The following is a 10,138-nucleotide window of genomic DNA, read 5'->3' on the forward strand; positions in this document are numbered from 1 at the left end:
ATCCGGTTTTAATGGGGTCATAGGCTATGCTTAGATAATAAAATTGGACATGAATGGATCTTTTGGAGCAGAAAATTGTGGTGTTGTATGAGTGTGGTTCTCTGCCCTTGCTCTGGATTGCTGTATACTATTCATGATTTGCAAATATATTCTGTCCTTCAATTAATTTTCCCCAGAGAGCAATTCTAGCAGCCTGTGTTGTGCCTTTCTGTTTTACAGTTACGTCAGAGTGCCTAACATCAGTGTTTGGTTGCTGTTTACTGGATCAATAATAGTTATTTAGTAGAATTTCATAGTTCAGTGGAACTCAATGTTTGCCTTTTTTCTCATAATTATGACTTCATCATAATTTCAATTTAAAATTATGACTGTCACTTTCAACTTGTCAATTTCAATTTATGACTTAGTGTCTCAATTATTAGTGTGAGTTATGACAATTGACAAGTCAATTTTGACTTGATCTAATCGATTGTCATGATTTAACTTGCATCAATTATGACTTTATCTCAGTTTTGATTTGTCAGTTTCAGCTTCTCATAATTGACATCTCAATTTAGTTTTTTTTTTTTGTCATTTTTTTTCCCTTTGTATCTTACTTTGATTTTCATTTAATAATTGACTCATTTCCACTTATGTCAATTGACTTTCGTTTTAGACTTTCAATATCAACTGTCAGTTTTGTACCATAATTGTATCTCAATTTTGACTTAATCGCAATTGACTGTCAATTTCAACTTTGTCATAATTATGACTTAATATCTCATTTTGGCTTTTCATCTCATAATTGACTCATAATTTTGTCTTAATTTTTTAAAAAGATTTACCAAAGCATGTTCTTTTCTTATTTGGTGGAAATTGTGCATTGATTAGTATATGCTAAAGCATTTAATTCAGTGAGTGGTGCCCAGTTCCCATCTTAAAAATAACCTGTTTTTACATTTAAATTTTTAATTTCAAATAGTCTTATGAGTTAGTGTAAAAATGTACTAACTTTGGCTATTTGATCAAATCATGAAATTTGATAGGTTTAAGCGGTAAAGCACATTGCACTGTGTGATCTGTTGTGTGGCATATTTTAAGTTGTGTGTTTTGTGTACAGGTATGTATTTGCACAATATACATATTGCAAAAAATAGTAATATGAACATCCTACAGATTTTAGTCCTCATCAAGACATTTGCGACACTGGGTTAAAAGAAGTTTTCATTATTGTCTTCAGAAAAGAATGGTTTAATCTGTTTCTGCTGGTACTTCAATGTTGATTGTTGAAGTTGAAGTAGAACTATAAAAGGGGAAAAAGATGCCTAAGAATGTTTGATCTTTGGACAAAAATGGAATTTAAAGAAGATTAAAGTTATTTTCTTCAGTGTTCTCTTTAATATTTGCACAATTTATCCAGCTTAAAGTTTTCCCCTTCCAACTATAAACCTTGATTTGACTTTAACAAGATTTTATCTTATTTAATGCAGCGCAGTGACGCACTTAAATCGTTGTCATGCACTTAAAGCATTCAATATTTGCTTTAAATAGTGCTCTCTCTGTGAGGGTTCCTGAAGCCCAGACAGTACAGTCAATGGGGAAAGGATGCAGTGTATTGTTTGCATGCAATGTGATAATTGAAGGACTCGGAGCTTAGGTTGAGGTCTCCGCACTGTCTGGGTCACCATCTGCGTAAGCACTGTGTGAAAGAGCTGTTCAGCAGGACTTAACGCGCTGCAGTTTGAAAAGGTTCAGCAAGACATTTCTGACAGGCGGTAGACATACAGCATGAATTTGATTACATCACTGTTCCTTCAGATTCAGAGAACTTGCTTAATCTTACTGTTAAATAATATTTTTTATTAAAAATTTTTTTAATCACGCAGCATTCTGAAATACTTGATTGTGATCAATCGCGTCGTTCAGCCCTTAGGTAACTAACACCAGCGCTGCTTTCATGTCTCTTGTGTCACACCGCAGGCTCACAATCTCATTTCATACAAATTCAACACACACAATATTGTGTTTCGGCAATCAATTGTAGTTTCAAAAAAAAACAAAGGACTTCATTATATTAATTTTTAATATTGTTTCACTGTTCATCTTTTAGCTAGGCCAATTTTTTATTTTCTTATTTATTCTTAAAATGATATACAGGTAAAATTATGAAACAATTTCTATTAAAATCACTAGACCAGGAAACCTAGGGCTCCACTGAATATAGATTTAAATGGAGGTAACGTAATTTTTTGATAACTTTTTTTTAAATAAATTTGCTTTATTTTTTCCCACATATGCAGATTTTTAAGATTTAAGATTAAGTCATTCTTAAAGATTAACAGTAGAGTTTTGTTACCATGATGGTGTTTTGTATTTGTGTGTATGACACCATGCACCTTCAGTATATTAGTATTTCCCTCAGCTTGTGGAAAAGCTGCTTGTGCTTTGGTTCATCGTGACTTTCTCATCACCACCTGTTTTTGGTGGTTGTCAGTGTATTTAAAAAGTTACAAAACAAATATCCGAGGCCCATTTCAGAAAGGAAAGCAGGGCAAGTCAAATGTTAATTTCATTACTCTAATTAAGAAATGCAACCGTTTGGATTAGAGGACATTTAATTATGTGAAAACAGCATTAGACTATGTGGAAAGCTGCTGCAGATTGAAATGGACACTGAATGATATTTATTTAATATGTCAAATGTTTGTAAAGTCATGTAGCCTACACCCGTGAACCTTTTATGCTTAAAGCTTTACCTGATTGAATTATGTTGAACCTGAAAACTCAGAGTTTCCCATCTCGGTAAGTCAACTCAAGAGTTCAAGTTTCTTATTGAAATGGGTCCCTGTACTTTAATGCGTTTGGTATATTAACATTATAGGAGTTAAAATGTTTTTGTTTTTTTTACTGTAAATTTAAGTTAAATCTGTCAAACAGAATTTAGGTTTTTTTACAGTGAAGATTTAAACTGTAAATTCATGTAAAAAAAAAATGCAGTGTCAAGTTTTCTTGTTTTTTTGCGTTCAAATACAAAGTATTCCTAAAATGAAATTCAAAATATGTCTACCTCAGATGACTGATATCGACACCCATAAAACTCTCGTCAGCTTTTCATCAGAAAATAAAGTGTAATAATATGCAGCCAGCAACTCAAGCTCAAGCTGACAATTCTCATTGAAATCTAGTTATGCAATATTTGGTGTGCTGTACAAACATTTGCGCTTTGCAGTACTGTGGCTGGGTTTAAAATGCCTTTTGCTGTCAATCACATTTAGACTCATTGGACTGAACAAAAGGAAGGGAAGGGGGAAAAACAGTCTGTCACTTCCTGTTCCTCACACTGGAGTGATGGGTCGCTGTGTCCTGACTGTGATGGAAAGGTATCGCAGCTGTTACTCCCAAATGCTGAGCTAAAGTCTGCGGCTTGTGGGACGACTGGGAGTGCATTAGAGCATTTGCATTTGTGCATGCAAAACAGAGATAGGCATTCAGAGGGATAGAGAACAATAGCAACTATATCTCTACAAAGCAACTAAATTAGCAGGATGAATTAAAAAGGATGAGAAAGAGCAGCCAGGTCCACTGTCTGTACATCATGGTGCCTCCTGTCAGTTATTAATGCATCTGTGGGTGTATGACTAATACCATACTAAAGCATCATTCAATTAAAATCTATTTAAATACTAGCCTATATATGCTGTTTTTCTCCAATGCTTTCAATGATAAGAGGTTAAGAGATGTTTCTTTGGTCTAACACTTCATTTATTTATCTATCCTCTCTGTGTGTGTACATGTTTTTCTATCACGGTGGGGACTTAAACCTGAATACATACTGACTCGTGGGGACCTAAATTGAGGCCCCCATGGGGAAAACAAGTTTATTAATCATACAGAATGAGTATTTTAAGAATGTAAAAATGCAGAAAGTTTTCTGTGAGGGGTAGGTTTAGGTGTAGGGTTGGTGCAGGGCGATAGAATATTCGGTTTTTACAGTAGAAAAACATTACGCCTATGGAGTGTCCTCACAAGGATAGTAAACCAGACCCTGTGTGTGTGTGAATTTAATCTGAACGTCAACATTTGTAAGATTTAGTCAGTCAAACAATTTTGAAGTTAAGTGAACTAATAATGTTTGTTGAAAAAAAGTGATCTGTGACGTATTTTATTATGCTCAATATATTTTTTTTTGTGTATGTGTGTCTATTAGTTAATTTGTGGTATATAAAGATGTTATTTTTTGTTTTATATAAATATAATTGTGTATATAGAAATGTATACATTTAATTATATATATGTATGTGTGTGTGTGTGTGTAAAATGATTTATATATAATTTTTTTACACATGTTTTTTTAATTGAATACTGAAATGTAAAAATGCTAACAGCGGTGTGACCCTGAAAACTCAATCATTCACATTTGCAAAAAAACTTAATGAAGCCATAACGACTCCAAAGAACTATATTTTAGAACTTTCTTCTGAATGATTTCTGTATATTGCATGCTGAGTGTCAGTCGAGGGTAACAGGCTATGAGATGGTGTGATTAAACGCAGCAAGTTTTCCTCCCCGAGTCACGCAGCCCGTTTAAATAAACAAAGTGGTAGATATGCATAAACTGCAGAACCTAACTGCACAGACTGAAAAAAAGTTTAAATTATTTATTTCATGACTGAAATATTTAAAATATTTAAACACCAGATATGCATAAAGATACTTATCCATGATATATATTCATACTAGACAGGCCCAAATTGAATCTGCAATAATAAAAAAATATTTGCACTTTTATCAAATTAGCATATATGTATATGTACAGTATATGGGTGTGTGTAATTTAAAATAAGTTTATTATTTGAATAATTTACTGAATAATTGAATAATTTAAATGTCATTTATTTTTTTGATAGCAAAGCAGAATTTTCAGCATCATTACTCATTATTACTCATCATTATCTTTCAGAAATCCTTCTAATATGCTGACTTGGTGCTCAAGAAACATTCATTATTATTATTATGTTATAATGTTGAAAACACTTGTGCTGCTTGATTTTTAATACATATGAGGGCGTAATATAATCTAATATAATATTAAGACTTAATATAATGTATTAATTATAACTTCATAAAATACATTTTTTTCAGGATTTTTTGATGAATAGTTCAGAAGACCAGCATTAATTTGAAATAGAAATGTTTTGTAACAATATATATGTCTTTACCATCACATTTGATTAATTTAATGCATCCTTACTGAATAAAAATATGAATTTATTTAAAGAAAAATTCCACCTGAGCTGCCTGTTTATCAATCAAAAACTGAACAATTTTGAATTATGCTGTTTATAGTATGAAATCAGCATCTGTATGGTATAGCAGTACATTACAAGCAGTGCATTATTTTCATAAAAAGCACTATGATTAAAAAAAAGCAGCAGTGACCGGTTACATGTGTGCGGGTGGGGTCTTATGAGCTGAATGTCCTAGGATTGGGGTCAGTGATATATCATGCAGCCTTAAACTCTAATTTGGATTATGGCTCCCTGTTCTCCATTGCGTGTATTTCAGCACCATCTGTTTTAAGGCACTGATTATAGTAACATCTTTGGCACGTTTTTAACAGTTACATGTATTATACAGTGAATGGCTTTGACCATGTTCCTGTCATGTCATGCTTGTATGCAGCAGAGGAAGGTATTATCCAACAGATTTTAGGGAATTATGCAACATCCCTGTAATGTTACTCAATGGTTTTAGTTTAAGAATATTGATATGAGGTGCAAATAAAAAAATAAGGCTGCCATTTTATGAAGCAGTTTGTTAATGTAATCAAGATACTAAGGGCCTCAGGTTAAGTTACATAATGTTGTAGTTCACTGTTAGACATTTCTGTAATTTCTACAGTTATTTACTATATATCACCCAGTTTAATACCGCAAATTCCCTTTACAGTAGGCTAAATAACTGTAACTGTAAAGTGCAAATCCGTTTCGTGTCAGAAATAGCAATGCCCCGCATCCATTGTAGATAGGCCTATTATCACTGATTATAATGGGTTCTATGGCCTACTGTCTTTTGTTGCGCCGCTCGCATCTGAGGTAGACTAGACATGGAACCAGCAGTGCCACGTAAGAATGGGCGATTCCTCTTATTTAATTTTTGATCCAATACCGATATTTTCAAGCCCAGTATCTTCGATACCGATACCTCTAAACTAAACTGATCTTATCAGTTATTAAAAGAATAAAATCAGTAATGTTAATAATAGGCCTCACTTAACATTATATTTGAAAGCCATGTTTTTTTTTTTACATTTCATAGGCCTTTTTGTTTATGCTGTCAGAAATAAAATGTGCTCAAATGTAATGCATCCTTACTGGATAAAAGTATTCATTTCTTTTAAAAATCCTACTGACGTCAACATTTTGAGCAGTTGTGCAATTTGTTTATTGTGAAATAACTCTCGATTCTGTCATCTGATACGCACTGATCTGGGCTTTGTTTCCCAAATGCATCGTGAGAATAAAAGCTGATCGCAGAGGCCAGTGGTGGCAATAGTTTCTTAAAGGGGTCATATGATGCGATTTTACAATTTTTCCTTTCTCTTTGGAGTGTTACAAGCTCTTGGTGCATAAAGAAGATCTGTAAAGTTGCAAAGACTAAAGCAGCATAAAAACACCGTATAAGTCATTATAATCAGTAATTATGTCCCCACTGGATGCAACAAATTCCTTGTTTGTAATGGGTTTTATTTGTTTTGTCTCGTCACGCCGGGACAAATGGAAACACAGTATGGTAAGGGGCGTAACATTTCCGTCACACTCGATTTAAGCTTCTCATGCTTTTGGGAAACGCAGCCCTATTTGAACTATTTGAGATTGATTGGTTCTGTCTTTCAGCATTTGCTTATGTTCCGATGAGCAGGAGAAACAGTTCTATCCTATACAATTATTCGCTAATATTGCCTAGTCTATTTTCACTTAGAAGCTTATTTTATGCACCGAATTTTTTGCTAAATAAATAAAATTAATTGTTAAAATGCACTTTAAAATCGATATTTTTATAGGCCTACTTCTGGATCGATCCGCTCATCCTTAGCGGTTTTGCCAGGGGATTGAACCCGGGAGTGGAAGAGTTCCGGAGAACATCTGCGCTGTGTATGCACCTTACGAGAGACCAGCAAGCAAGGTAAGTGTGTTTGTGTGTGCGCGTGTGTGTGTCGGATTTTTGCACATCAGTTTAACCTAGAAACATTTTCTCGTCAGCATGGCGGTAACAAATTCTGTTCAGGTTGTAGCCATGTGCTGCGTCTCAATGTGCCTACTTATACTACGCCCTTAAAGTATGTACTCTTTTGGTGAAGAAAAAGTACACACTTTTGAGTGTGTAGTAGAAGAGTAGGCAAGCTTTGGGACATACTATCACGTCACACAACTGCGTCTTTAACGGACGCTCTGTCACATAGATACACGCATCCTGTCAATGTAAACTGGCCTGTCAATCATCTTGTCACAGTTAACATCCTCCACATTGCATTTAATTTAACTTCCCACCATACTGGAGAGATAAGAAGTAGCACATTGATTTGATAGCACATTGGTCTTTCATGCGGAGAACTCTGCTCATATTTTCTGCATAATGATGCATTTAAAAGTTAACGACCAAATGGATGTTTATAAAAGTTCACATTGCTGTTGCAGATGAAATATAACACGTAATAAATAAATATTTTTTACCAGGTTAAATGTTGATTATTAGTAACTCAAACCCCTTTTTGTAAACCTCTCTACCTAACCGTCGATTGCGCGCATCCGCCACGTTTGTAGCTTTTCTAACGCGTTTTATTCTTGTTTGTAGTTCTGGACCGAATCCTTCGCCAAAGCACAATGGATTGTGGGCAATATTAGCCATTAGAGTGTGCATGGATCCACACTTCAAAAATCGACCTGAAATAGTAGACCATCCGGGGACTTTTGGCATATACTTTTCAACATACTATGCTTTGGGACACACTTATTCTAATCTCACATACTATTTAGGATGGATAGTATGAACATTGAGACGCAGGGATGGACTGTAAAAAAAACATGGACGTAGTGTCCGTGACGTCACTCGTAGGCAGGATTGCCAGGTTTTCACAACAAAACCCGCCCAATTGTTACTCAAAACTAGCCCAGTCGCGTTTCGAGGGGTGTCCCCGTTAAAAATTTGCATCTCAGGGGCTAAATATCGCGTTATTGGTGTTGCTTCAACCCGCGGCAACAGTGTTAAAGTAGCCCAATTCCGTGGGAAAACCATGGACTTGGCAACACTGCTCGTAGGTTTCTGAAAAGCATTTTTGAAGCCTAAAGTGGGCGGAGCAGACTGCCGCTATCTTGGCAGCGCGTCACGTATTTTTCCATATTCAAAACGTAATAATCACTTTAATGTGATTGCGCCAACAGTACACGGAAGCAGTTCCGGGCGGATGACGTATGAGTTCAGCATTGCGCATGCGCCGGTGAGTCTTGTGAAAACCAACGTTTGTTAACAGGAGCAAAGGAAGCAAAGTTTCCTTACTTTAGCAAAGGAAAACCAGTCTCCTCTTGGCTTATTGGACTGATGCATGCAACACCCGCTGAGTGGAATTAAACAGCTTGAAAGATCAAAGACCATTTTTAATATAACTCCGACTGGATTCGTCTGAAAGAAGAAAGTCATATTCACCTAGGATGACTTGAGGGTGAGTAAATTTTGGGTGAACTAACCCTTTAATTCACAATTATTCTGAATATTATTCCTGCTGGCGTCCACATCAATCCACAAGCTGTTCTTATAGGTTAGGCTATTTTCATTCAGTTCGATGTAAAAACAATAGGCTAAGTATGTCTTGCAGTGTCCTACCCATAATTAATTTTTTTGGACAAATAAAAATCTTTAAAGCCATTTTTCTAAGCAGGGCCGCTGCTGGCCAAATGGGTGCCCTAAGCAGGATTGTATTGTTGTGTCCCCTCCCTCAAATATTATGGAAGTAAAAAAAAAATAAAAAAAAACCTACTATAGGGGTCAGAATAGAACTTTAATAAAATATAAAAGTAAATAAATAAATTATAATTAAATTGTATTATTTACAAATTACAATTGTAGCTCTAGACATCATCTATAGCAAAAAGATGGCCAAAAATTAAAGATTAAGTGGATATTTGAATGAAATGTTTGGTCAATAGCCTATTAAACAAGGATATGATCGTCCTGTAAGTGTAACAGCAGCATTTACCAGGCCTTTGGCTCCCTTTGCATGCATTTGTAATAACATGTAATGTTGAAAAAAACAATAGACACCATCACAAAATTTGTATTGGTTTTAATGGATACTGTAATGGACCCTGTTGGTCTCTACTGGTAATTGGTTTGTAATGTTTGCAATGGTATTTGTGATTTATTTGTGATTCATTTGTGATGGTATTACAATTTTCTGTGATGGTTCTGTTTTTTTCAGCAGGGTTGCCTCATTGTTTTTATATAATGCATTTTAAGTCATTTTAAAGGCTGTTGTTGGCTTAGGTTTGTTTTTATAACCACAAAAAATATTATCTTAATACTTCTTTGTAAATTATTATTTGAAGTAACAAAACCATGGTTAATTTAATTTACAAGACCCATGATTTTTTTTGTTTTAGGCGTGTTAAAACCATGGCTCATTTCGTAAGGGAACATGGAAACTCGGAGAGAATATTAGATGAGTTGGTGGTGGTGAAATTATTACCGACATTAAAACACGTTATTAACCTCACACCCAAAAAAGTTTCACAGGATTATTTAATCATCTTCTTCTTCTTTTTTTTTTTTCTCGGCGGCGGATTGCTGATGTCTTTTCACGGGCATAGTTGTCCATCAATTATGATCATTTGCATTCAGCCGCAAACATGAGGTGCGAGCGGTCGCGGTCGCAGGCACGGATGCGGGAAAGGCTAGTCACGTTTTTTTTTTTGAGCAACTGGGATGGTACCCCACTGGGAGTTGGTGCCCTACGCAAACTGCGTACTCTGCGAATAGGGAGCGGCGGTACACAGTCTAGCGAGTTTCACACTCTGGAGCAGAGCGGCAGTCCATCTGTCACTCAAGTGGACACGCCCTTAATTATGCAGAACTTTAAGGCTTAATATAATTTAAACGGACGAAT

This window comes from Sinocyclocheilus rhinocerous, unplaced genomic scaffold (genome assembly GCF_001515625.1).
Source record: "Sinocyclocheilus rhinocerous isolate Xijiao unplaced genomic scaffold, SAMN03320098_v1.1 scaffold712, whole genome shotgun sequence".
Lineage (NCBI taxonomy): Eukaryota > Metazoa > Chordata > Actinopteri > Cypriniformes > Cyprinidae > Sinocyclocheilus > Sinocyclocheilus rhinocerous.